This window comes from Triticum urartu, chromosome 5A (genome assembly GCF_056163025.1).
Source record: "Triticum urartu cultivar PI428250 chromosome 5A, HENAU_Tu73, whole genome shotgun sequence".
NCBI lineage: Eukaryota > Viridiplantae > Streptophyta > Magnoliopsida > Poales > Poaceae > Triticum > Triticum urartu.
This window is the reverse complement of record NC_141877.1, coordinates 119087631-119114747: the sequence shown is the minus strand read 5'-3', so window position 1 is coordinate 119114747 and position 27117 is coordinate 119087631.

The following is a 27117-nucleotide window of genomic DNA, read 5'->3' as shown; positions in this document are numbered from 1 at the left end:
AGACTTTTATCATACAACTTTTATCTTAGACTTCTCATGAATAAGTAAAAATTCATCACAACATCGAAGTATAAAGCATAAACTCTATTGGAAACCAACAAACTATGTTCGCAGTCAACTTTGCAACTACAATTCATCATCCTTTTAGGAAGGGTCACGTATTGGAGCCTTTAGGAAAGTCCACATACTCAACCATCATATAGTCTTCTATGATTGCTAACACTCTCTGCATACACATGAGCAAAACATTTCAACTGGACACATAGAAAGATACGGGCTTATAGTTCCCGCCACCCAACATACTCACCTCAAGGGTGATGTCAACAATAATAAGTCATGCTACCCATATTCAACTGGACATATGTGCCTAGATCCTTCCTCACCACATGATGCTTGCCAAAAGAGAAAAATAAAATTAATAGAGAGAAAAACCTTGAATCTTGCATGAAAGTAAATACATAAAAGTAAAAGATAGGCCCTTCGCAGAGGAAAGCAGAGGTTGCCATGCATTTTTTGTTTGTATGCTCAATCCCTTAGTGCAAGAGAACGTCACGTTACATTGCCCCTAATGATAGCAACCTTTATTATGCAGTCTGTCGCTTTTATTCTTTGCCATCACAAGTTCATACAACGCTCAATTTTCTCTTACACTAAATGATCTAAAACTTTTAGAAGCAATTTTTATTGCCTTATTGCACCTATGACAACTTACTTGAAGGATCTTACTCAATCCTTAGGTAGGTATGGTGGACTCTTGAAATTAAGATTTGGGTTTAAGGGTTTTTGGATGCACAAGTAGTATCTCTACTTGGTGCGGAATTTTTGGCTAGCAAAGATAGGGGGCAAGCATCACATGTTGAAGGATCTATGACAATATAACTTCTGTGTGAATATGAACAAACACAAATCATTACGCTGTCTTCCTTGTCCAACGTCAACAATTTTGGCATATAATATTTTGATGGGGGCTCACAATCACAAAAGATTTCCAAGATAGTGTATTTGCATGTGAATCTTCTCTTCCCTTATTAATTGTTTCATGAATTACATCATTGACCAATGCTATGTTTGTCAATCTCTAATAAAATTTTCTACTTATACTTTTCCTTATGTGGTGTCATTACTTACCATAAGATTAACATATGACCTTTTTCCTTTATTTCCTTTCTTTTTATTGAAACATGAAAGTAAAGAAAGAAAAACTCAAACTAAACTTTATTATATATGTCGCACACGATTAGAAAGATAGATCACTAAGCAAACTCTCGAAAAGAAAGGATTGAAATAAACTTTTATTCATCTAAAGCAAAATATAATTATGGATCGAACTAGGATAAGGAAAGGCAAAAGATAGTGGAGGTGATACGATACCGGTGCACCTCCCCCAAGCTTGGCACAAGCCAAGGGGAGTGCTCATACCTGATACTCAATTTTCTTTTGGTGATGAATAAGGAGGTGGTGGTGATGAAGTAGTAGCGATCTTGTCCTTCATGACCAAGAGATTCTCCAATCTACGGATGATGCTCCGAAGGGCGATGATGTGCTCTTACAACAGAATATTTTCATGGGTGAGATATTTATTTTGCACATGAACAGTCTCGATGATCCGAAAGGCTTTGATCTCGGTGGGTGTGAGATGATCATAGTAAGGTTTAAGGATATCTTCTTCTTCTTCCTCGGCAGGCTAGGCCTGCTCAACCACCGACGCTTGATCTCCAGTAGCCTACTTGCTCCTGTCCCCTTTGACGGCTTCTATGAGTTCTTCTCTCTTCAGCTTGATCTTCATCAAACAAGCATCCTCTTCCATGTTGTTGGAGGGAGAAGAAGACATGATGCCTGGCTCAACAGACCTGACCGAAAATAGCGAGAAAAGAAAACAAGAGATTTCTCTGCGATACGGTGGTCAATAGGTTCTGGGGGTATATAAAGATTTTTTTATCTTGGGAAACAAGTAAACGGACAAAAAATGGAGTCCGAAAGGTATCGGAGGTGGGTTGTTCCCACCAGGGTCACCTTCCTGGTAATTTCTTATTTTTGTAATTTTTGTTATATTCCAAAACGGACAAAAAATATTTTTGCAGATTTTTCGGAGTCTGTTTACTTACCGTATCACGTACCTCCTCTCTTTCAAGATTCCAGAGTGTTCCGGAAGGTTTCTTTTATGTGTTCTTCCGGTGTCATAGTTTGGATAATATTGCTTTCAACATCAATGGGCGTACATGAGATATAATGTTTTATTCATTGACCATTAACAACCATCGGGTTACTACCTTCGGTACTATTTATTTTGATAGCTCCAGATCAATAAACATCCTCGATAACACAGGGTCCTTCCCATTTGGAGAGGAGTTTTCCTGCAAAGAATCTGAAACAAGAGTTGTACAAAAGAAAAAATTCTCCAACTTCGAACTTACGCTTTTGGATTCTTTTATCATGCCATCTTTTAACTTTTTCTTTAAATAACTTCGCATTTTCATAAGCTTGGGTTCTCCTTTCATCTAATGAGCTAATATCGAATAACCTCTTTTCACCGGCAAGTTTGAAATCATAGTTGAGTTCTTTGATTGCCCAATAAGCTTTATGTTCTAACTCAAGAGGCAAATGACAAGCTTTTTCATAAACCATTTTATAAGGAGACATACCCATAGGATTTTTATAAGCTGTTCTATAAGCCCAAAGTGCATCATCTAACTTCTTAGACCAATTCTTCTGGGCCCTATTGACAGTCTTTTGTAAAATTAATTTTATTTCTCTATTGCTAAGTTCAACTTGACCACTAGACTATGGATGATAGGGTGATGCAATTCTATGGTTAACATCATACTTGGCAAGCATTTTACAGAAAGCACCATGAATAAAGTGTGAACCACCATCAGTCATTAAATATCTAGGGACTCCAAACCTTGGGAAAATAACTTCCTTAAGCATTTTAATAGAGGTGTTGTGATCAGCACTACAAGTTGGAATAGCTTCTACCCACTTAGTAACATAATCAACAACAACCAAAATATGAGTATACCCATTAGAGGAAGGAAAAGGTCCCATGTAATCAAATCCCCAAACATCAAATGGTTCAATAGCAAGTGAATAATTCATAGGAATTTCCCGACGCTTACCGATATTACCTATTCTTTGGCATTCATCACAAGATAAGAGGAACTTACGAGCATCCTTGAAGAGAGTAGGCTAATAAAACCCAGATTGCAATACCCTGTGAGCGGTTCTGTCTCCCGCATGATGTCCTCCATAAGCTCTGGAGTGACATTTCCATAGGATTTGTCCCTGTTCATGCTTAGTTACACAACGTCTAATAATACCATCTACTCCTTTATAAATATGTGGGTCATCCCAAAAGTAATGTCTTAAATCATAGAAGAATTTTTTCTTTTGTTGGCATGTGAAACTAGGTGGTAAATATTTAGCAACAATATAATTAGCATAGTCATCATACCAAGGTGTACTACTAGAAACATTTATTGTAGCTAATTACTCATCAGGAAAACTATCATCAATAGGCAGTGGGTCATCAAGAACATTTTCTAACCTAGACAAGTTATCTGCTACGGGGTTCTCCGCTCCTTTCCTATCAGTGATATGTAAATCAAATTCTTGTAGCAAGAGAACCCACCTAATGAGTCTAGGTTTAGCATATTTATTTTCCATAAGATATTTAATTGCAGCATGATGAGTGTGAACAATTACTTTTGAATCTACAATATAAGATCTAAATTTATCACACACAAACACCATTGCTAGAAATTCTTTTTCAGTAGTAGCATAATTTCTTTGTGCACTGTCTAGAGTTTTACTAGCATAATGAATAACATTTAATTTGTTATCAACTCTTTGTCCTAGAACAACACCAACAACATAATCACTAACATCACAAACAATTTCAAAAGGCAAGTTCTAATCAGGTGGTTGAACAATAGGTGTTGAAATTAACACTTTCTTGAGTGTTTCAAAGGCTTCTAAACAATCATCATAAAAAACAAACAGAACATCCTTTTGCAAAAGATTTGTAAGAGGGCTAGCAATTTTAGAGAAGTATTTGATAAATCTCCTATGGAAACCAGCATGACCTAGGAAACTATGAATACCTTTGATATCTCTAGGACATGGCATTTTCTCAATTGCATCAACCTTGGCTTTATCCACCTCAATACCTCTTTCAGAAATTTTATGGCCCAAAACAATACCTTCATTAACCATAAAGTGGCACTTCTCCCAATTCAAGACAAGATTTTTTTGCTCACATCTCTGCAAAACTCGATCGTGATTTCTTAAACAATCATCAAAAGACTTCCCATAAACAGAAAAGTCATCCATGAAAACCTCAACAATATTTTCACAAAAATCAAAGAATATAACAGTCATACATCCTTGAAAGGTAGGAGGTGCATTGCATAAACCAAAAGGCATACATCTATAAGCATAAGTTCCAAAAGGACAAGTAAAAGTGGTCTTTTCTTGATCAGGCTGAGAAACATGCATTTGTGAAAAACTAGAATATCCATCAAGGAAGCAGAAATGTGTGTGCTTAGATAATATTTCTAGCATTTGATCAATAAAAGGCAGAGCGTAATGATCCTTTCTAGTTGCTTTGTTTAATTTTCTAAAATCAATTACCATTCTATAGACTGTACCAATTATTTGTGGAATAAGTTCACTATTATATTAGGGACAACAGTAATACCTCCTTTCTTAGGGACACAATGAATAATACTTACCCATCTACTATCAGATATAGGATAGATTATACCTACTTCCAGAAGTTCTAATATTTCCGATCTTACCACTTCTTTCATCTTTGGATTTAACCGACGTTGGTGATCAACAACTGGTTTAGCATTAGGTTCCATATTAATTTTGTGCTGACATAGAGTGGGGCTAATGCCCTTAAGATCATCAAGAGTATATCCAATAGCAGCTCGGTGCTTCCCTAGAACTTCAAATAATCTTTCTTCTTCATGTTCTGAAAGGTTAGGACTAATAATAACAGGATATATTTTTTCTCATCAAGATAAGCATATTTCAAAGTGTCTGGCAACTGTTTTAATTCAAACACATGATCACCTTTAGGTGGAGGAGGACCTCCTAGCGTTTCAATAGGCAAATTGTGTTTAAGCAGAGGACGTTGTCCAAAGAAAGATCTTATATATTTCATTTCTTTCATGCACATGTAAATCATTATCATGGTCTAGCAAATATCATTCTAGAGGATCCGTAGGAGGCACAGAAACAGAAGGAAGACCAATAATTTCACCCTTACTAGGAAATTCTTTCTTATGATACTTCCTACTAAACTTGGAAAAATTAAACTCATGAGATTCATCACCAAAGCTAACACCGACAGTTTGTTTCTCACAATCTATTTTAGCATTAACGGTGTTCAAGAAAGGTCTGCCAAAGATAATGGGACAAAATTCATCTTGTGGGGCACCAAGAACAAGAAAATCAGTAGGGTATTTTATTTTCCCATACAAGACTTCAACATCTCTAACAATCCCAAGTGGTGTGATGGTGTCTCTATTAGCAAGTTTAATAGTAACATCTATGTCTTCTATTTCAGTGGGTGCTATGTCATTCATAATTTCTTGATATAGGATAAAAGGAATAGCACTCACGCTAGCACCTATGTGACATAAACCATGATAACAGTGATCTCCTATTTTAACTGAGACAACATGCATGCCAACAACATGTCTATGTTCATCTTTTTAATCAGGTTTGGCAATTCTAGCAGCTTCATCATAGAAGTAAATAACATGTCCATCTATATTTTCACCAGGAGATCTTTAACCATAGCAACACTAGGTTCTACTTTGATTTGTTCAGCTGGTTTAGGTGTTCTAATATAACTTTTACTGACCACAGTTGAAACTTTAGCATGTTCCTTCGTCCTAACAGGAAAAGGTGGGTTTTCAATATAAGTAGGAACAACTAGATCAACATTATAGATAATAGTTTCATCTTTAGTTATTACCGGTTATTTAGTTTCTTCTTTGATAGGGGGGTGATATTTAAACCACTTATCCTTAGGGAGATCAACATGCGTAGCAAATGGTTCACAAAAGGAGGCTACTACCTCACAGTCAAGTCCATATTTAGTGCTAAACTTTTGAAAAGCATCGTATTCATAAAAGATTTAACACAATCAAACTAAAGCTTAATACCTAACTCTTTACCTTCGTCGAGTTCCCAATCTTCAGAGTTGCGTTTAATTCTTTCCAAAAGATCCCACCGGAATTCAATAGTCTTCTTCATAAATGAACCAGTACAAGAAGTATCGAGCATGGATTGATCATTACGAGAAAGCTGAGCATAGAAGTTCTGAATTATAATTTATCTCGAGAGCTCATGATTGGGGCAGGAAGATAACATTGACTTAAGCCTCCCCCAAGCTAGAGAGATACTTTCTCCTTCATGAGGCCAAAAATTATATATATAATTCCGATCACGATGAAATAGATGCATAGGACAATTTTTTTGGTGAAACTCCAATTTCAATCGATTCCAATTCCAAGGTCCAATATCATCGCATAGCATATAACATGACAATGCTTTTACCTTCAAAGATAAAGGGAAAACCTTCTTATTAGTTTCATCTCCGGGTAAACCTGCAAGCTTAAACAATCCACAAATTTCATCCACATATATCAAGTGCATATCTGGATGTTCGGTTCCATCTCCTGCATAAGGATTAGCTAGTAGTTGTTCTATCATACCCGAAGGAATTTCATACTCAATAATTTCAGTAGGTGCAGTAGGTTGAGGGGTGACTAATTGTGGTTCCGATCGAGGTGAAGATACCCCAAACAAACCCCTCAAAGGATTGTTCTCCATAGTAACAAGTGACAATAAATTTCAGCATGTAGTAATAATTTTTCCTTACCGATTTCCACTTACCAAGAGCGCTTCACGCCCCGGCAACAGCGCCAGAAAAGAGCCTTGATGACCCACAAGTATAGGGGATCAATCGTAGTCCTCTCGTTAAGTAAGAGTGTCGAACCCAACGAGGAGCAGAAGGAAATGACAAGTGGTTTTCAGCAAGGTATTCTTTGCAAGCACTGAAATTATAAGTGACCGAGTTGTTTGATAGCAAGATAATTTATAACAAGCAAGTAACGATAGTAGTAACAAAAGTGAAGCAAGATAGCCCAATACTTTTGAGGCAAAGGACACGCCAAAATAGTCTCTTATGGTAAGGGAAGCGTTCTTGAGGGTACATGGGAATTTGATCTAGTCACTTTCACCATGTTGGTTTGATTTGTGTTGACTACTTTCATAATTTGATATGTGGGTGGATCGGTGCTTAGGTGTTGTTCTTACTTGAAAAAACCTCCTACTTATGATTAACCCCCTCGCAAGCATCCGCAACTACGAGAAAAGTATTAAGGGTAAATTCTAACGATAGCATTAAACTTTTGGATCCAATCGGTCTCCTACGGAATAGCGCATAAACTAGGGTTTAAGCTTCTGTCACTCTCGCAACCCATCATCTAATTACTAATGCACAATGCATTCCCTTAAGCCCAAATATGGTGATGTGTGATGTAGTCGACGTTCACATGACACCACTAAGGGAATCACAACATACATACCATCAAAATATCGAATACATATCAAATTCACATGATTACTTGCAACAAGATTTCTCCCGTGACCTCAAGAACAAAAGTAACTATTCACAGATGATAATCATGCCCAAGATCAGAGGGGGATTAAATAGCATAATGGATCTGAACATATAATCTTCCACCAAATAAACCATATAGTAATCAACTACAAGATGTAATCAACACTACTTGTCACCCACAAGTACCAATCTATAGTTTCGGTACAAAGATTGAACACAAGAGATGAACTAGGGTTTGGAGGATATGGTGTTGTTGAAGATGTTGATGGATATTGCCCTCCCCGAGATGGGAGAGTTGTTGGTGATGATGACGGCGATGATTTCCCACTCCGGGAGGAAAGTTCCCCCGACGGAATCGCTCCGCAAGAGGGCAAAAGTGCTACTGCCTAAGTTCCGCCTCGAGATGGCGGCGCTTTGTCCCGAAAGTCCTCTCCTTATTTTTTTCTAGGTCAAATTGACTTATATACCAGAAGAGGGGCACCGAAGGTGGGCTGAGGAGGGCACAACCCACCAGTGCGCGCCTGGGCTCCCTGGCACGCCCAGGTGGGTTGTGCCCACCTGGTGGGCCCGCTCTGGTACTTATTTGCTCCAATATTTCTTTTATATTCCATAAAAAATCTTCGTGAAGTTTCAGCTCATTTGGAGTTGTGAAGAATAGGTAACCTGACATAGCTTTTTTAGGTCCAGAATTCCAGCTGCCGGTATTCTCCCTCTTTGTGTGTACCTTGCATATTATGAGAGAAAATGCATTAGAATTAATCCAAAAAGCATTAATATGCATAAAACATTATAAATAACAGTAGGTAAACATGATGCAAAATGGACGTATCACCTATATGTGCATATCATTTGCATTCATGACAAATGTGTTAGGAGGTCCCCTTCTTAGATTGACCTCCTATGATCTCAGCTTGAATAGTAAAATCCAAAAAAATGGAAAAAAATCTAAAAAGACTAAAAAATAGGTGGCAAACATTGACCAATGTTCTGAGTTCTTGCCAAGTTTCATAAGGGAATGACATTCGTGGAAGTCATGGTCTAAAAATCAAAATCGATGCTAAAAACATAAGCATTTTGGAGTGCTAATTTTGTTTTTTGGCCACGTCTTCCATGAATGTCATTCCCTGATGAAACTTGGCAAGCACTAAAAACACTGGCCAGTGTTTGCCATAAAAAAATTTAAGAAATTTTTGAATTGTTTTCCAATTTTTTTAGATTTTACTGTTCGTGTTGAGATCATATGAGCTCAAACTGAGATGGGCACTTCCCAACACTTTTTTCATGAGTGCAAATCACATGCACATATAGGTGATGTTTTTCTTAACATTTTGATATCCTATTCGCATTTTTCTTAGTTAGTATGATTTTTTATGAATTTTTTGAATTCATGGTCAAACGGTCAAAGGATGAAAGCATAAGACGAACAAAGTGGTTTGGGCGTGAACGAGTCTTTTTGAAAACTAGGGGTAAACCTGCTGAGTGTGACCCAACTAGGGGCATAAAATCAATTATCCCTTAAAATAATAGCGCTTGTTGGGAGGCAACCCAATGAATAAAATATATTTTTTCTCTTTTTCTTTCTGATTCTGTGTGTTGACATAATTATGCTACTTTTATTAATGTGTTTTTATGTTTTAGTTAGTGTTTGTGCCAAGTAAAGCCTTTAGGATCATGTTTGGTGATAGTAGATTTGATGTAGTTGGAAAACAGAAACTTTTGCGCCCAGTACCAGAATTGTTAAAAGTCACATAAGCGCGATAAACTCTGAATTTTTTACACAAGATTTATATACAAATTGCCTATGTTTTTCTATTTTTTCAGAATTTTTGGATTTACAGAAGTATGGTCAATGTCCAAATTACTATAGACTGTTCTATTTTTGACAGATTCTGTTTTCGTTGCATTGTGTGCTTATTTTGATGAATCTATGGACTATATCGGGGGGTATAAGCCATGGTAAAGTTAGAATACAGTAGGTATAATCCAATAACAAAATATGAATGGGTTTGCAACTATACTTGAAGTGGTGATTTGCTTTATTATACTAATGGATCTCACGAAGGTTTTTGTTGAGTTTGGTGTGATTGAAGTTTTCAAGTTTTGGGTGAGATCATGATGGATGAAGGAATAAGAAGTGAAAAGAGCCTAACCATGGGGATGCCCATGGCACCCCAAGGTAATATTCAAGGAGTACCAAGCAACTAAGCTTGGAGATGCCCCGGAAGGCATCCCCTCTTTCTTCTAACGACCATCAGGAATTTTAATTGGAGCTATATTTTTATTCGTCACATATCATGAGTTTTTCTTGGAGCGTCTTGTATTATATGAGTCTTTGCTTCTTTTGCTTTTTAGTTTGTCACAATCATCCTTGCTGTACACACCTATTTGAGAGAGCCTTAATGATGCTACAATTTGTTAGAATTGCTTTATGTGCTTCACTTAAATTTTTTGAGCTATGGAATTGCTCTAGTGCTTCACTTCAATCTTTTTGAGCACGATGATGTTTTTATTTTGAAGAAATATGCTCTAATGATTCACTTAGATTATTTCGAGAGTTAGTAAAATTTTAAATAAATATCCTCTCATGCTTCACTTATATTATTTTGAGAGATGAAAATTATTTTGAAGAAATATGTGCTCTCGTTCTTCACTTAGATTTATTTGAGAGCTCTGTTAGTAACAATGGTGATGTATGAAATTAGTCCCAAAGCGATAGATATTCAAGAGGGATATAATAAAAACTTTCAAGGAGATCATCGGATATTATAAACTTGATTCCTTGCAATAGTTTTGAGATATGATGATACAATAATATGTGAGTCATGTTGGTGAGTAATTATGCTTTAGTAAGAATATTGGTGTTAAGGTTTGTGATTCCCTATGCAAGCACGAAAGTCAATATTTATGCAATGAAATTACATCCTACTTGTGCTATATTATTCGGTGTTAGTTATTCTTAATGCTCGTTTATGAGAATTTTCGTTTCTTGGTTGGTTGCTTCTCAATCTATTTGCTAGCCTCCATTTGTACTAAGTGGGAATACTACTTGTGCATCTGTAACGCCCCGGACACACCCGCCGGTGGTCGTTACTCCTGGCGGGATCTAGACTGGCCCCACAGATCAATACTAGTCTTTTCTGCGCACTTTGTCCTCACTCATGCGCATCCGGGAGCAACTTCCCGGTCGGTCACCCATCCTGACACTACTCCAAGCTGAGCATGCTTAACTTTGGAGTTCTGTCCGAATGGGCTCCCGGAAAAGAAGGAATTCCTTATTTATATGAGTAGTCTATCATCCCTAATAAGCCAGGCCATCACATACACCCCCACTCAGAGGAACCGACGTCCTCGTCAGGCCACAGGAACGTTCCCTCCTGGCACATACGTCTGTGCTTCCAGTCCAGTACATGTTCCATGCCGTGTGCCACGACGGGTCACAAACGTCAAGAACAACATGACCACACACCTGTCCGCAACCATCCCTGTAACCGCGAGGCTCGGCTCTGATACCAACTTGTAACGCCCCGGACACACCGGCCGGTGGTCGTTACTCCTGGCGGGATCTAGACTGGCCCCACAGATCAATACTAGTATTTTCTGCGCACTTTGTCCTCACTCATGCGCACCCGGGAGCAACTTCCAGGTCGATCACCCATCCTGACACTACTCCAAGCTGAGCACGCTTAACTTTGGAGTTCTGTCCGAATGGGCTCCCGGAAAATAAGGAATTCTTTATTAATATGAGTAGTCTATCATCCCTAATAAGCCAGGCATCACAGCATCCAAAATCCTTAAACCAAGTTTGCCATATGAGTCCACCATACCTACCTATATGCGGTATTTTCGTGTCGTTCCAAGTAAATGTGTACGTGCCAACTATAATTTTCAAATGAATTTCCTTTTTGTGTGCCCGTACCACTCATGAAGCAGCAGGGGGTGGCCAATATTTTCCATGCTAGATGTGTTATTCTCAAGATGAGTGTTTATTCACTTGTCATTGCACAAGAGTGTGGCGGTAATAGGGATGCCCAGTCCCAAAATGAAAATGAAATTTACTTTATGTTGTCAAATAATAAGTTCCTTGGAAAGTGTTGGTATGGAAGGCACCCGTGGATATGGCTAGCCATGGATTGCGAAAGAATGGTGGAAAAAGGAATAAACTTTATTTTATGTTTGGGAACCGCCTATGATGTATCTAGCATGGAAAGTATTAGGAATTCTCGATCGTTTTCATTGATGGGAAAAGTATGCCTCTCAAAATATTTTTATCTCCCAATTTAAGCTTTCAGCTCTAGCACCTCTACAAACCTCTGCTTCCCTCTGTGAAGGGCCTATCTATTTTCTTTATGCAATTTTTATTTTTATTTTAGTCTCCATCTTCTCTTATAAAGGACCAACTAGGTCGCACTATGATCATACTTGTGCATTGGATGTAGCTAATATTCGAGTGTGTTTCATGAATGGGTCAATTATTGAGCATGATGGGCTAGGGATAACTTTCTTTAGTGTGGATGTTTTGAAAGACATGGTTGCTTGTTGATATGCTTGAGTATTGAAATCTTCATGTCAAATATAGACTGTTGCTTTGAATCATCTAAAAGTCCAAATGTCCATGCTACAAAAGAAAAGAATATGTGATGAACATGTTAGGCAGTATTCCACAACAATTTTTTTTATCATTTACCTACTCGAGGACGAGCAGGAATTAATCTTGGGGATGGTGATACAAAACGTCAAAAAAGATGCAAAACATTTGCAATGGCGGAGCCATCAAACATGGTTCAGATTTTAGTTGCGTGTGCGATGCAGGACACACGGTTAATCCATTCACACTGTTTGCAATGAGGCAGAACAACAGAAACATGCAGCCATAACAATGTGTGTGCGATGTAGGACACGCGGTTAATCCATTTGAACTGTTTGCGATGAGGTAGAACAACAGAAACGGGCAGCCATATCAATGTGTGTGCTATATATGGCATACGGTTAACTCGGATGAACTGTTTTCGATTAGGGAACACAACAGAAATGGTTCAACTTAACAAGATGTGTGTGATATGCGGCATACAATTCACATGGATGAATTGTTTGCGATGAGCCAAAAGAACACAAATGAGTCGTGTAAACAAGATGTGTGTGATACGTGGCAAACAGCCGACTCGGATGAACTGTTTGCAATGGGAAATTACAACACAGACGGTCAATGCAGCTACTTCGTGTGCGATTTTGTGTGTACAATTTTTTTTGAAAAATGCAAACTAGTTGCTTGCGGTGGTGGAGTATCGCACATGATGCGTCTGCGAGTACTCGTGTGCGACGATTAGTATGTTACACATACGTTTCCTTGTGTTAACATGTGTGTGAATTTGTAATATGGACAGTTAATATGCAAATGCCTTCTGGTCATCAGGCACACGCTTAAACTCAATGAACTGTGTACGATACTAATATTTTCCATGAAAATTTATGAACTTGGGTAACAGCATTTGAGTAACATATATATAGTGGTTACACTATTCAACAAAAGGAGGATCTTTGTAACACGGTTTTGACAACCATATGGTCCATATCTACATACTTAACATATATAGTAACAACTAGCACATTTTAAGAGGCTGAGGGCCAACAACCACAACTATCCACTGGAAGCAGCTTGATCACGGCGACTCGGCATCTCGTCAATGAAAAGGAAGAGCCCTCCTGTGCCTTGGTAGATCATGAGTAGAACAGTATCTCCAATTTTCCAATATGGATGCATTGCCACGAGAAGCGAGAACTTGTTAATTTGAATGGTCCCATTTCTGTGGGAAATGCAGTACCTTGCAATCACTTTGGCGTTATTAGCAGGCACAAGTGTAATTCGACCATGCTGGGAAATCGATCCAGGAATTGCTACAGGGGGCAATTTTTGTTGACATGTAGAATAAAAACAATTGTAACATATCGTTGAAGATATATATATATATAGTTTATGAGCATTGACACGTCTCCGTCGTATCTATAATTTTTGATTGTTCCATGCCAATATTATTTAACTTTCATATAATTTTGGCAACTTTTTATACTATTTTTGGGACTAACATATTGATCCAGTGCCCAGTGCCAGTTCCTGTCTGTTGCATGTTTTTGGTTTCGCAGAATATCCATATCAAACGGAGTCCAAACGGGATAAAAACGGAAGGAGCTTATTTTTGGAAAATATGGAAAATTCGGAAGGAAATCAACGCGAACCAGTGCCCGAGGTGGTCATGAGGCAGGGGGCACCCCCCTAGGGCGCGCCCCCTACCCTCGTGAGCCCACCGTAAGGCGGTTGACGCTCTTCTTTTGCCGCAAGAAAGGTAATATTCAGAAAAAAAATCACGGCGAAGGTTTCAGGCCAATCGGAGTTACGGATCTCCATATATATACGAAACGGTGAAACAGAGCCAGAACAGAACGCAGAACTAGAGAGAAGCAGAGAAATAGATCCAATCTCGGAGGGGCTCTTGCCCCTCCCATGCCATGGAGGCCAAGGACCAGAGGGGAAACCCTTCTCCCATCTAGGGAGGAGGTCAAGGAAGAAGAGGAAGAAGGGGACCCCTCTCCCCCTCTCCTCCGGTGGCACCAGAACGCCGCCGTGGCCATCATCATCATCATCACCGCGATCTTCACCAACACCTCCGCCATCTTCACCAACATCTCCATCACCTTCCCCCCTCTATCTACAGCGGTCCACTCTCCCGCAACCAGTTGTACCCTCTACTTGAACATGGTGCTTCATGCTTCATATTATTATCCAATGATGTGTTGCCATCGTATGATGTCTGAGTAGATTTTCGTTGTCCTATCGGTGGTTGATGAATTGCTATGATTGATTTAATTTGCTTGTGGTTATGTTGATGTCCTTTGGTGCCCATCATATGAGAGCGCGCGTGGATCACACCATAGGGTTAGTTGTATGTTGATAGGACTATGTATTGGAGGGCAAGAGTGACAGAAGCTTCAACCTAGCATAGAAATTGATGCATACGGGATTGAAGGGGGACCAATATATCTTAATGCTATGGTTGGGTTTTACCTTAATGAACATTAGTAGTTGTGGATGCTTGCTAATAGTTCCAATCATAAGTGCATAGAATTCCAAGTAAGGGATGGCATGCTAGCAGTGGCCTCTCCCACATAATACTTGCTATCGGTCTAGTAAAGTAGTCAATTGCTTAAGGGGCAATTTCGCAACTCCTACCACCACTTTTCCACACTCGCTATATTTACTTTATTGTTTCTTTATCTAAACAGCCCCTACTTTTTATTTACGTACTCTTTATTATCTTGCAAACCAATCCAACAACACCTACAAAGTATTTCTAGTTTCATACTTGTTCTAGGTAAAGCGAACGTCAAGCGTGCGTAGAGTTGTATCGGTGGTCGATAGAACTTGAGGGAATATTTGTTCTACCTTTAGCTCCTCGTTGGGTTCGACACTCTTACTTATCGAAAACTGTTGTGATCCCCTATACTTGTGGGTTATCAAGCATCAATATTAAAATAAGACTTTTTTCTAGGATTTTGTGCACACAATTGGTCTTGTTCAGTGTGTGCACCATAGGTCTAATTAATCCCATCCAAAATCCAGCGTTCATGCGTTGTGCTATCTCTGTCAGATTATCAACTAAGTTTATGACATGCTTCAAGTACTTCCAGTGAAATTTGGTATGCTTAGTAACATAAAGATCATTCACTATGCATCCAACTGTAACACCCCCAATGCCATGCTACAGTAATCCCCTGTTAATGGTGCCATGTCATCACATTACTATTGCTAATCTTCACTTGATCCAAATCACCTTTCAAATTCAAATCCAACCTAAAGTATAAAAATCATATTTGTCAGACATGAAATCAAAAATGTTCATCTTGTGGCAAATAATCATTTGTTAATATTGGTGGTGGACCAACATTTTTGCAATGTGTTTAAATGGCCTAAACCAATTAAAGCAGTGGCTAAAGCAACAGATTAAATGGCTTTTTAATTTATAAAAAATGCTACCTTTTTCAAAAGCCTCACAATTATTTTTGTGGCATTGCACAATAATTCTGTGGAACTGTTTTAGCCAGTGGCATAATTTTGCTAAGTCATTAGTGGCTAAAAGAAAAGGCAAAAGCTGCTGGAAAAGAAAAAAAGAAAAGGAAAGGAAAAGGAAAGAAGAAGGAGAGGGAAAGCCCTTGCCCCACTTGGGCTTCGGCCCACCCGAGCCAGCTGGCCCAGCAGGCCAGCCCACACACCCTCCCCGGTCGCCTTCTCCTGCTCCTCAAGCCGTGTCACTACAGGGGCTGGCTCCCACCGAACCACCTCGCCGGCGACGACCCCCGCCACGAGAGGATAAGTTCGCCGCCAGGGATGCCTCGAGCCCTCCCCCTCACCTACCGCCACATCCACTCCCCCTGGACGCCTCGCCATCCCCCTTCTCTCTTCCTCGCTCGCTCACTCCCCTCTCTCCGAACCGAGCGCGCCCGCTGCCATCCTCCGTCGTCACCACGGCCACCGGACCCGTCTCGCCCTCCTGACCTGTCCAGCAGCTCCGCCGTCGTCAGCTAACTCGTCCCCATCCACGAGCGGAAGCCGGGGAGCACCATAGGCCGCGGATCGAGCCACCCCCTTTCGCCTCAGTCGCCGGCGATCTCCCTCCTATCCAACGTTTCTGCAGCTCCTAAACCACCACGGGCCATCGTGTGAGCCACTTGGTGAGCCTCACTTCCTCCCTCATCTCTCTGGCCGTCCTCACATGCGCTCTAGCTACTTTCCCCATGCGTGCCCGAACGCAACGCCGCGGAGCTCGTCGCCGGCGAGTCTCCGGTGACCAAATGGTCACGGGCGTATGCCCGTTAGCCTCACCGCATCACGCATGACGCGCCTAGCCCTTTCGCCTGAGCTATAGTGCGCCGTAGCTCCTTTTCTGCCATCGACCGTAGCAGGTCCACCTCAGACCTCGTCACCGGCAATGTTTTCGGCCAGGTCCGGCGGTACCACCACCATCACTTGACGCGCGGCCGAGTGGCCGTTCGAATGCGCCTTGCCGCGCCCCTCCCCATGCCCCGTCGCGTGATCCCGACGAGGTCCCGAACGCCACCACCGCCCCCACTCGTCGTTGGTGCCTCGAGCAACCACCGCCGACCCCTGCAACCGCCGCTTTGGACGCGCGATGTCGCCGGCTTACGAACGCCACCTCGCGCGCAACAAACGAACCACCGTGGCGCCGTTCCGCCTAACTCTGGCTAGGAGCCGCCGTGAAAAGGCTCGCTGGAGCCCTCTCCGGTGTTCGGCCGCCACGAATGGCCTCGCCGGCGCAACCCTGGCGCCGGTGCTGACCTGGATGAACCGGGGGGCCACCCCAGTGTCGCTGACCAGTGGGCCCTGTGGGCCCCGTTGACCTGGTTGACCAAGTCAACGTGCTGACTGGGCAGCCTAGAGCCACTGACAGGCGGGCCTAATCCTTTAATCAACGTTTTAATAACTAAAACTAATTAGTTTAGTTAATTAGTCACTGACAGGTGGGGCCTACCTGCTAAATAACTTTCTTTAGTTAGTACTAAAACTCTGTTAGCTCTTTGTCTATGACATGTGGGCCCCCCTGGACCCAGTGGTCAGGTTTGACCTGGTCAACCACTCTGTTGACTGCTGATGTCATCAGCATGTCATGCTGACGTCATATTTTCTTTTCTGTTAATTTAATTAATTCCAGAAAATGTTTAAAACTTTGAAAATTAGTAGAAATTAAACCGTAACTCCAATGAAAATGTTTTCTATATGAAAGTTGCTTAGAAAAATCCCACGAATCTGAATGCACGGTCCATTCACCTGTCACATGCCCCTAGGATGCCGAACATGGAACCGTCCCCTATCTTTCATCTGTCTGGAATTCGTCTAACTTCGGGGATTCATCATCGGATGTTTATCCCCTCCGTCGGCAACGTGTAGTACTACGTTAGAACAACCCTAGCTCTGCCCGTCGTCATGTAATGCTTAGTCATGCATCTGTTTGCTCTGTACTTACTGTTTCTTCCCCCTCTTCTCTCCAGTAGACCCCGAGACCGCTGCTGATACCCATGTGATCGACTACGTCGTCGACGACACTTCTTCTTTTTCAGCAGAGCTTCCAGGCAAGCAAACCCCCCTTGAGCATTCTGATATCGCCCATTTCTTTCCCTCTCATACTTGCATTAGAACTGCTACTGCTTTATGTATGATCCTACTCTGATGCATAGCCTATTTTTGTTACCTGCTTTCATACCTTACCTGCTTATTCTAAACTGCTTAGTATAGGTTGGTTAGCGATCCATCAGTGACCCCACCTTGTCCCAGTTGCCCCGCTTTATGTTTGATGACTCGATCAACGTGATCGACATCCAGGCCCCGACACTTCACATCACCCCCCTAGTGTATGACTCTGCAGAGTTACCATCGAGTGCCGAGGGTGGAACCTCTTACATCACTCCTGATGAGATCTCCGTAGTGTAGCTATTCGGTTGTGGTCATCGAGGGTGATTTCCTCCTTAACCACTTCCGATATGGCTCTATCGTGCAACCCCTCAAGTGTGAACCTCGAGGGTGGATCCTCCTACGTTCACCTTGATGATAACATCGAGTGGAATTCACAGGGGGTGATTCCTCGGGTTTTCCCCTTGGTGTTACACACACAGTTACTATGGTTACTATGATTTTGCACTGAGCCATGTTACTAAAGACGGGTCGGCCTTGAGGGGTACCCGCGCAAGCTTAATAGCGAGTGATGTGGAGTCGGGTTGACCTGGAAGGTGCCCGCGAGATACTTACAAGGCGTGGCCGGGCATTCTTAGCCCTTGCTGCAAGTACTCGAGACAGGGCAACGGGGTCACATCGATCATGAGTCTCTGCTCGTTACCGCGTGCTCCTAATCCACTACGATTTGGATATTTGATCTGAGGGGCCTCTGGCCTGATAGCACTAACCATCACGTGGGCATAGTATGGGCGTTCTGCGTCGTATACATCAACCGAAGCTTAATAGACATTAGCGACTGAGCGGCGCGTGCCGGGTTGGACTGCGTAAGCACCTGCCTTTTTGAAGGAGGTAGCTAGGTCTGCTCACCGGCCGCCCACGCAACGTGCAGGAGTTCCCGGGGCGATGTCCCATGACCCTTGGGGGCATAGGTTTAGTCCGGCGTGCTGGCCTCTCTATTAAGCCTAGGTCGGGTTGCGGCGTATTGTTTGGCCGAGGCCGGGCATGACCCAGGAAAGTGTGTCTGACCGGAGTTAATCGAGCGTGATGGGTAAGTTGGTGCACCCCTGCAGGGAAGAAAACATATATCGATAGCTTGTCCTATGGTAACGGACACTTGGAGTTGTATCCTGATCGATACAACTAGAACTAGATACTTGAGATGAGAAATGGATATGAGAAATGGATAGTATGGCTCTGGGATTGCTTTCTCGTAGGGAGTAGAGAAAGGATCTCTGGCCGAGGTTGACAACACTACTACTTTACATTATGTTGATCTATACTCTTCTATATGCTGCAAGATGCTTGAAGATGCTAGTCTTCGATAGGCTAGGCTTTCCCCTTGTTTCTAGCATTCTGCAGTTTAGTCCACAGATACAGCCCATTTCCTTTGATATAGATGCATACTTAGTTTAGATCTGATACAAGTCTTGCGAGTATATTGGATGAGTACTCACGGTTGCTTTGCTACCTCTTTTCCCCCATACCCGATTGTTGTGACCAGATGACGGATCCCCGGAGCCAGACGACACCACTGATGACTACTGCTACCTCGAGGATGCCTACTACTACGTGTCGGTCGCTGACGACTTGGAGTAGTTAGGAGGCTCCCAGGCAGGAGGCCTTGCCTTTTCGATCGTAGATGCTTTTGTGCTAGCCTTCTTAAGGCAAACTTGCTTAACTTATGTCTATACTCAGATATTGATGCTTCCGCTGACTCTTGTGTATTCGAGCCCTCGAGGCCCCTGGCTTGTAATATAAAGCTTGTATTATTTTAATTTGTGTCTAGAGTTGTGTTGTGATATCTTCCCGTGAGTCCTTGATCTTGATCATACACATTTGCGTGTATGATTAGTGTATGATTGAATCGAGGGCGTCACAAGTTGGTATCAGAGCCGACTACCTGTAGGTAGCCCCCTTTCCAACTCCGTGGCCAAAGTTGAGTCTAGTCAATTAAAACTTTTACTAGCATGGTTGTGTGTCTTACGGGCCCACGTCGCCATATGGGTGGTATTAGGATCTTTTACTCCTCGATCTTTACTCTAGGATTCTGATCTCTCTTCTATTCGGGTTAAATGATTTTGCAAACTCTAACATTAGGTTCTCGTAAATACTTCCTCCCACAGAGCCTCTCGTCCCAGATGATTGCCTGCTGCATCAGAAGATTCCGAAGATACTCTACGACATTCTCTCGAGACTTTGTGCCTGTTGCCTTTGCGATTCCCTACCACCGAAATATCCTTATGGATAACCGCACACACTTGCCAATCTTACATTCTATCCCATTGATCTTGTTATTACAAGATGCCTTGAACTGCTCCCCATTTTCTGAGAATCCTTTGAGCTTACTGCCTTGCAGTTCCTTGTCATCTGAATACCCCTATGGATAACTTTGTGCACTTATCGAGTATCCGCTCATCCTCAGTTGATTCTTGTACTTCACAAAAGTCTTCGTAATACCATTCGTTCTTGTGAAAATCCTCAATAGCCTATTGTTCTTGAATTTCTTGTTTGCTTGCATGGTGGTTAATACCATAAGTCTAGTAATCTTATTGTCAGCCTTTGTCATTATCATTTTGAGTCCGTTGATACAATATGTTGCGAATGCTCGCAATCCTCAATCAGATCCTAGAATTCATCCTTCCGGCTCAGACGTCATTTTAACATGAGATGGATCTCGACCAATCAAATTTCCATCGATTGTACCCCTAAGGCTATTCTACCTATCCATCCCTAATCAAAGCATTGCTTCTGATCCCTTGTCATGGAATTCATAATTCATTTGCAATTGATCTTTGAGTTAGTCAGTTGTTTCTATAATCTAATCTCCTTGCATTCTTTCTTCCCCTGGTTGAATATTGATGCTCACATCAGATCCCTTGTGGACCACCAGACCCCTTTTTCGGATTTTATCCGACAACGTCCTTCATATTCAATAAGCTTGTGAGCTTTTCCTCAGATACATAATGCTTTTGGTAAATGGTATCCTCCGCTTTCTCAAGCATGCTCTACTACCGAGCTTGTGTTATTTATTCTCGAAATTTATGATATATGTTCCTAAGATGCCCCGATGGGTTGAACCTATGCCTTCCCTAATTTGTGTGAACTCAAAAGTTATGCAGGTTATACTCTACTAGCTTTTCGTCAGATAAAATTTCAATACTACAGCTTCATCAAGAGCGAGAAGTAAAATGAAAGGTTATGCATTGTAGAAGTGGGAGTCGACCCTGAACCTTCTGTTCATGCCCACGGACACGGTGTGGGATTTATCATGAAATCTTCTTGCAAGGATATTTAATCATTTGAATATTCTTCCGGTATCGAAAATTGGATCCCTTGCAGTTATGGTCCCGACCATATTTGCTCCTTGATCCCATTTACTGGGTAAGTTACAATTACTTATCCTCTGCAAATCATTCCCCCGTCCAACCTCTACTCCGATTTACCTTCTAGCATTACACCTAGTATTTGATACTGGGAAGCTTTATACCCCATCACATCATTCCTAGCCTGATCGGCTATATTTTTATCATGTCAACTTTTCAACTGTGCTACCTGGTCCTTATGCCCGGAGCAACTTCCGACGATGAGCTAAGCTTACGTCGATCTTACTCATCTTATCATTTCACCTCGAACAACGAGCTTGACTTTGAGCTTGTGTCAAATCCGTGGTTCTCATAGCCTTTCACTTCCTCCTTCCTTTTCTGCTCGATGACATCTTCATGAAATCTCTCGACAAATGTGTCGTGAACATCATCAACATTCTGAGCATTTTCCAGGATATCAATCGAATTCATGGTGAGAAATACAATCCTTCCCCTCGATGATTGATCATCGACAACATTCTTGTCCTTTCCCCAACACAAACTTATTCATATAATTTTGGAATTACATCCTTTTTGACATGTCGGTGGATTGTGGCTGAGCCCGTCGGCCACACCCTCATCTTTTCCCTGCTAAAATTGTATGACTTATTTTCTAAATTGTTTCCGATGGATCCTTTGTGTATACGAAGTCTAACCTTTCCCTGATGACCATGTCAACACTATCCTGAAACATGTGTGTGGTATTCCGATCATCAACAAGAACATTGGGAGCGCAATGCTAACTGTTCTTGATCAATTATCCAAACACCATTGTATGGGTAAACCTCATAAATTCCTTGCCCCTTTGTCTAAACGGTTTAATACTTGGAGTCCAATCATGCTCCGCCTGTCCTTGGGAAAGTTATACTCTAATACTTGGGTATAAACATCTTTCCTTTCCATTGGTCTGATTATCTTAATAATCACATTTTCCTTCCATTGTTTGTTTCACCTTTCTTGTAATCTAACTTGTATGAGCAGAGATAAATCCCCACTTAAGTAAGCACCTCAGTGTACAAGTCTGTCAGTAAGACCCTGTTACTATTGTTGATGACATTCCGGTAACCACCGATGGACGAGAACTTTGCCTATTGGTCCACCTCGTCCTACTAGCAGGAAAATGGTTCTCTTCGTCCCTCGCCCTTGGTACCAATGCTGTTGCCAACATAATCAGCAGGCTATCCTCTCACCTGTCTTGCTATCATGACTATGCAAAAATTTTAGCGCCTTCCTGCTTTTAACCCACATGGTGGGCCCATAACCCACAGTTCCACAGGATCGAAACCTGACTCCTGTACATCCTTGATTCCGAAGTATCTTTTTCACTTGCCTTCGTATGTAATTCATGAGCAACCTTCCTAGTGATCTATTCTAGAGTCAGACGCAATAAATTTTGTTGATGTTGCTCTGAACCCCCTTTCACCTTTTGGTTAGGCATCGAATGATTACCTGCCCGTTAAAATTTCTCATGGTACATTCATACTTTGCTCTCAATGTTTATTAAGTTTCAACTCGAGAGATACTTCTGCCTCATTCCCTGAATTGTTCACCAGATAATTAACCCTATAAGGGTCAGTTCTCCCGAAGTTACTCTTTACTTCCCACTTAAATCTCAGGATGAGATTTCTTGTAGTGGAGGAGATTTGTAACACCCCCAGTGTCATGCTACAGTAATCCCCTGTTAATGGTGCCATGTCATCACATTACTGTTGCTAATCTTCACTTGATCCAAATCACCTTTCAAATTCAAATCCAACCTCAAGTATTGGTGGTGGACCAACATTTTTGCAAGGTGTTTAAATGGCCTAAACCAATTAAAGCAGTGGCTAAAGCAACAGATTAAATGGCTTTTTAATTTATAAAAATTGCTACCTTTTTCAAAAGCCTCACAATTCTTTTTGTGGCATTGCACAATAATTCCATGGAATTGTTTTAGCCAGTGGCATAATTTTGCTAAGTCATTAGTGGCTAAAAGAAAAGGCAAAAGCTGCTGGAAAAGAAAAAAAGAAAACGAATGGAAAAGGAAAGAAGAAGCAGAGGGAAAGCCCCTGCCCCACTTGGGCTTCGGCCCACCCGAGCCAGCTGGCCCAGCAGGCCGACCCACTCCCCCTCCCCGGTCGCCTTCTCCTGCTCCTCGAGCCGTGTCGCTACAGGGGCTGGCTCCCGCCGAACCACCTCGCCGGCGACGACCCCCGCCGCGAGAGGATAAGGACGCCGCCCCGGACGCCTCGAGCCCTCCCCCTCACCTACCGCCACATCCACTCCCCCTGGACGCCTCGCCATTCCCCTCTTCTCTCTTCCTCGCTCGCTCACTCCCCTCTCTCCGAACCGAGCGCGCCCGCTGCCATCCTCCATCGTCACCACGGCCACCGGAGCCGTCTCGCCCTCCTGACCTGTCCAGCAGCTCCGCCGTCGTCGGCTACCTCGTCCCCGTCCATGAGAGGAAGCCGGGGAGCACCGCAGGCTTCGGATCGAGCCGCCCCCTTCTGCCTCGGTCGCCGGCGATCTCCCTCCTCTCCGATGTTTCTGCAGCTTCTAAACCACCACGGGCCATCGTGTGAGCCACTTGATGAGCCTCTCTTCCTCCCTCATCTCTCTGGCCATCCTCGCACGCACGCTAGGTACTTTCCCCATGTGCGCCCGAACGCAGCGCCACGGAGCTCGTCACCGGCGAGTCTCCGGTGACCAAATGGTCACAGGCGTATGCCCGTTAGCCTGACCGCATCACGCAGCACGCGCCTAGCCCTTTCGCCTGAGCTATAGCGCGCCATAGCTCCTTTTCTGCCGTCAACCGTAGCCGCTCCACCGCGGACCTCGTTGCCGACGACGTTTCCGGCCAGGTCCGGCGAAACCACCACCATCACTCGACGCGCGGCCGAGTGGCCATTCGAGCGCGCCTTGCCGCGCCCCTCCCCGTGCCTCGTAGCGCGATCCCGACGAGGTCCCGAACGCCACCACTGCCCCCACTCATCGCCGGCACCTTGACTGACCACTCCCGACCCCTACAACCGCTGCTTTGGACACGCGACGTCGCCGGCTTACGAACGCCGCCTCGCGCACAACGAATAGACCACCGTGGCGCCGTTCCGGCTAACTCCGGCGAGGAGCCGCCGTGAAAAGGCTCGCCGGAGCCCTCTCCGGTGTTCGTCCGCCGCGAATGGCCTCGCTAGCGCAACCCTGGCGCCGGTGCTGACCTGGCTGAACCCGGGGGCCACCCCCAGTGTCGCTGACCAGTGGGCTCTGTGGGCTGCGTTGACATGGTTGACCCAGTCAACGTGCTAACTCGGCAGCCCAAAGCCACTGACAGGCGGGCCCAATCCTTTAATCAACGTTTTAATAACTAAAACTAATTAGTTTAGTTAATTAGTCACTGACAGGTGGGGCCTACCTGCTAAATAACTTTCTTTAGATAGTATTAAAACTCTGTTAGCTCTTTGTCTATGACATGTGGGCCCCCCTGGACCCAGTGGTCAGGTTTGACCTGGTCAACCGCTCTGTTGACTGCTGACGTCATCAGCACATCATGCTGACGTCATAATTTCTTTTCTGTTAATTTAATAAATTCTAGAAAATGTTTAAAACTTTGAAAATTCGTAGAAATTAAACCGTAAATCCGATGAAAATGTTTTCTATATGAAAGTTGCTTAGAAAAATCCCACGAATCCGAATGCGCAGTCCATTCACCTGTCGCATGCCCCAAGCATGCTGAACATGGAACCGTCCCCTCTCTTTCATCTATCCGGAATTCGTCTAACGCCGGGGATTCATCCTCGAATGTTTATCCCCTCCATCGGCAACGTGTAGTACTACGTTAGAACAACCCTAGCTCTGCCCGTCGTCATGTAATGCTTAGTGATGCATCTGTTTGCTCTGTATTTACTGTTTTCCCCCTCTTCTCTCCAGTAGACCCCGAGACCGCTACTGATACCCCTATGATCGACTACATCGTCGATGACACTTCTTCTTTTTCAGCGGAGCTTCTAGGCAAGCAAACCCCCTTGAGCATTACGGTATCACCCATTTCTTTCCCTCTCATGCTTGCATTAGAACTGCTACTGCTTTATGTATGATCCTACTCTGATGCATAGCCTGTTTTTGTTACCTGCTTTCTTACCTTACCTGCTTATTCTAAACTACTTAGTATAGGTTGGTTAGTGATCCATCAGTGACCCCCACCTTGTCCCAGTTGCCCCGCTTTATGTTTGATGACTCGATCAATGTGATCGACGTCTAGGCCCCAACACTTCACATCACCCCCTAGTGTACGACTCTATAGAGTTACCATTGAGTGCTGAGGCTGGAACCTCTTACATCACTCCTGATGAGATCTCTATAGTGTAGCTATTCGGTCGTGGTCATCGAGGGTGATTTCCTCCTTAACCACTTTCGATACGGCTCTGTCATGCAACCCCTCAAGTGTGAACCTCGAGGGTGGATCCTCTTACGTTCACCTTGATGACAACATCGAGTGGAATTCACCGGGGGCGATTCCTCGGGTCTTCCCCTTGGTGTTAGACACACAGTTACTATGGTTACTATGACTTTGCACTGAGCCATGTTACTAAAGATGGGTCGGCCCTGAGGGGTACCCGCGCGAGCTTAATAGCGAGTGATGTGGAGTCGGGTTGACCTGGAAGGTGCCCGCGAGATACTTACGAGGCGTGGCCGGGCATTCTTAGCCCTTGCTGCAAGTACTCAAGACGGGGCGACGGGGTCACATCGATCGTGAGTCTCTGCTCGTTACTGCGTGCTCCTAATCCACTACAATTTGGATATTTGATCCAAGGGGCCTCTGGCCTAATAGCACTAACCATCACGTGGGCATAGTATGGGCATTCTGCGTCGTATACATCAGCCGAAGCTTAATAGGCGTCAGCGACTAAGCGGCGCTGTCGGATTTTGGGTTCCGGCAGACCCTTGAGGTTCGAACACTGGGGTGCGCACGAAGATCTCTCCCCTACCGATCTACGTCCAATCTCCTCATGTGATCTAAGCTGGAAACAACGAACAACACAAAGGACACGAGGTTTATACTGGTTCGGGCCACCGTTGTGGTGTAATACCCTACTCCAGTGTGTGGTGTGGTGGATCGCCTCAGGGGCTGATGATGAACAGTACAAGGGAAGAACAGCCTCGCGAGAGGTGTTCTTGAGCCGGTGTGACGAACTATTTGGGTGAGTTCAGTCGCCTCTCCCTCTCTTTGCTAGGGCTCTACCAGATCTCTAGATATCCTCCTCTCCCCTTTTCTGTCCGATCTCTAGATGTCATTTTTTCCTCTCTCCTACTCTCTGGTTGCTAGCTCTATTTATAGAAGCCCTAGGCCTCTCCCCAAACAATGAGCGGTAAGGGCGCCAACAATTGGCCATTTTGAAGGGGAATATCTAGTACAAGTTATCCTGACCAAAGGTGGTCTTCGGCTGCCAGAAGCACTAGTGATGACGCCGTCTTGGGCTCCATGGTGATCTCTGTCCTGCCGCTCTGCTGGTCTTGGTCTCGTTGCACCAGAATGGTAACCTTTGCCCAATGCCTTGGCCTATGCTTGCCCCCTTTGCACCAAAGGGGAAATAAGGACACTGCGCAGGCCGGCGCCCGCCTGGCATCCGCCTGGTCTCGATCGTCATGGCTTGCATCACGGGCTCCTCGCAAGGTACCCCTGCCTTGATCTCTCCGCCTCCTCGCGAGCCTGGCTGATGAGGTTGCCTCTGAGGAAGCTTCCGGTCGTCCGCCCTGCGAGGCTTGGCCCCTTCTGAGGGTCTTGAGCTTGAGCTAATGAAGATGGGCCGCGCTGAGCCCCCACTTGAGCCACGCCGCAGGCCGCAGGCAGGCAAGTCTGGGGACCCTCGTTCCCAAAACGCCGATAGTAGCCCCCGGGCCCAAGG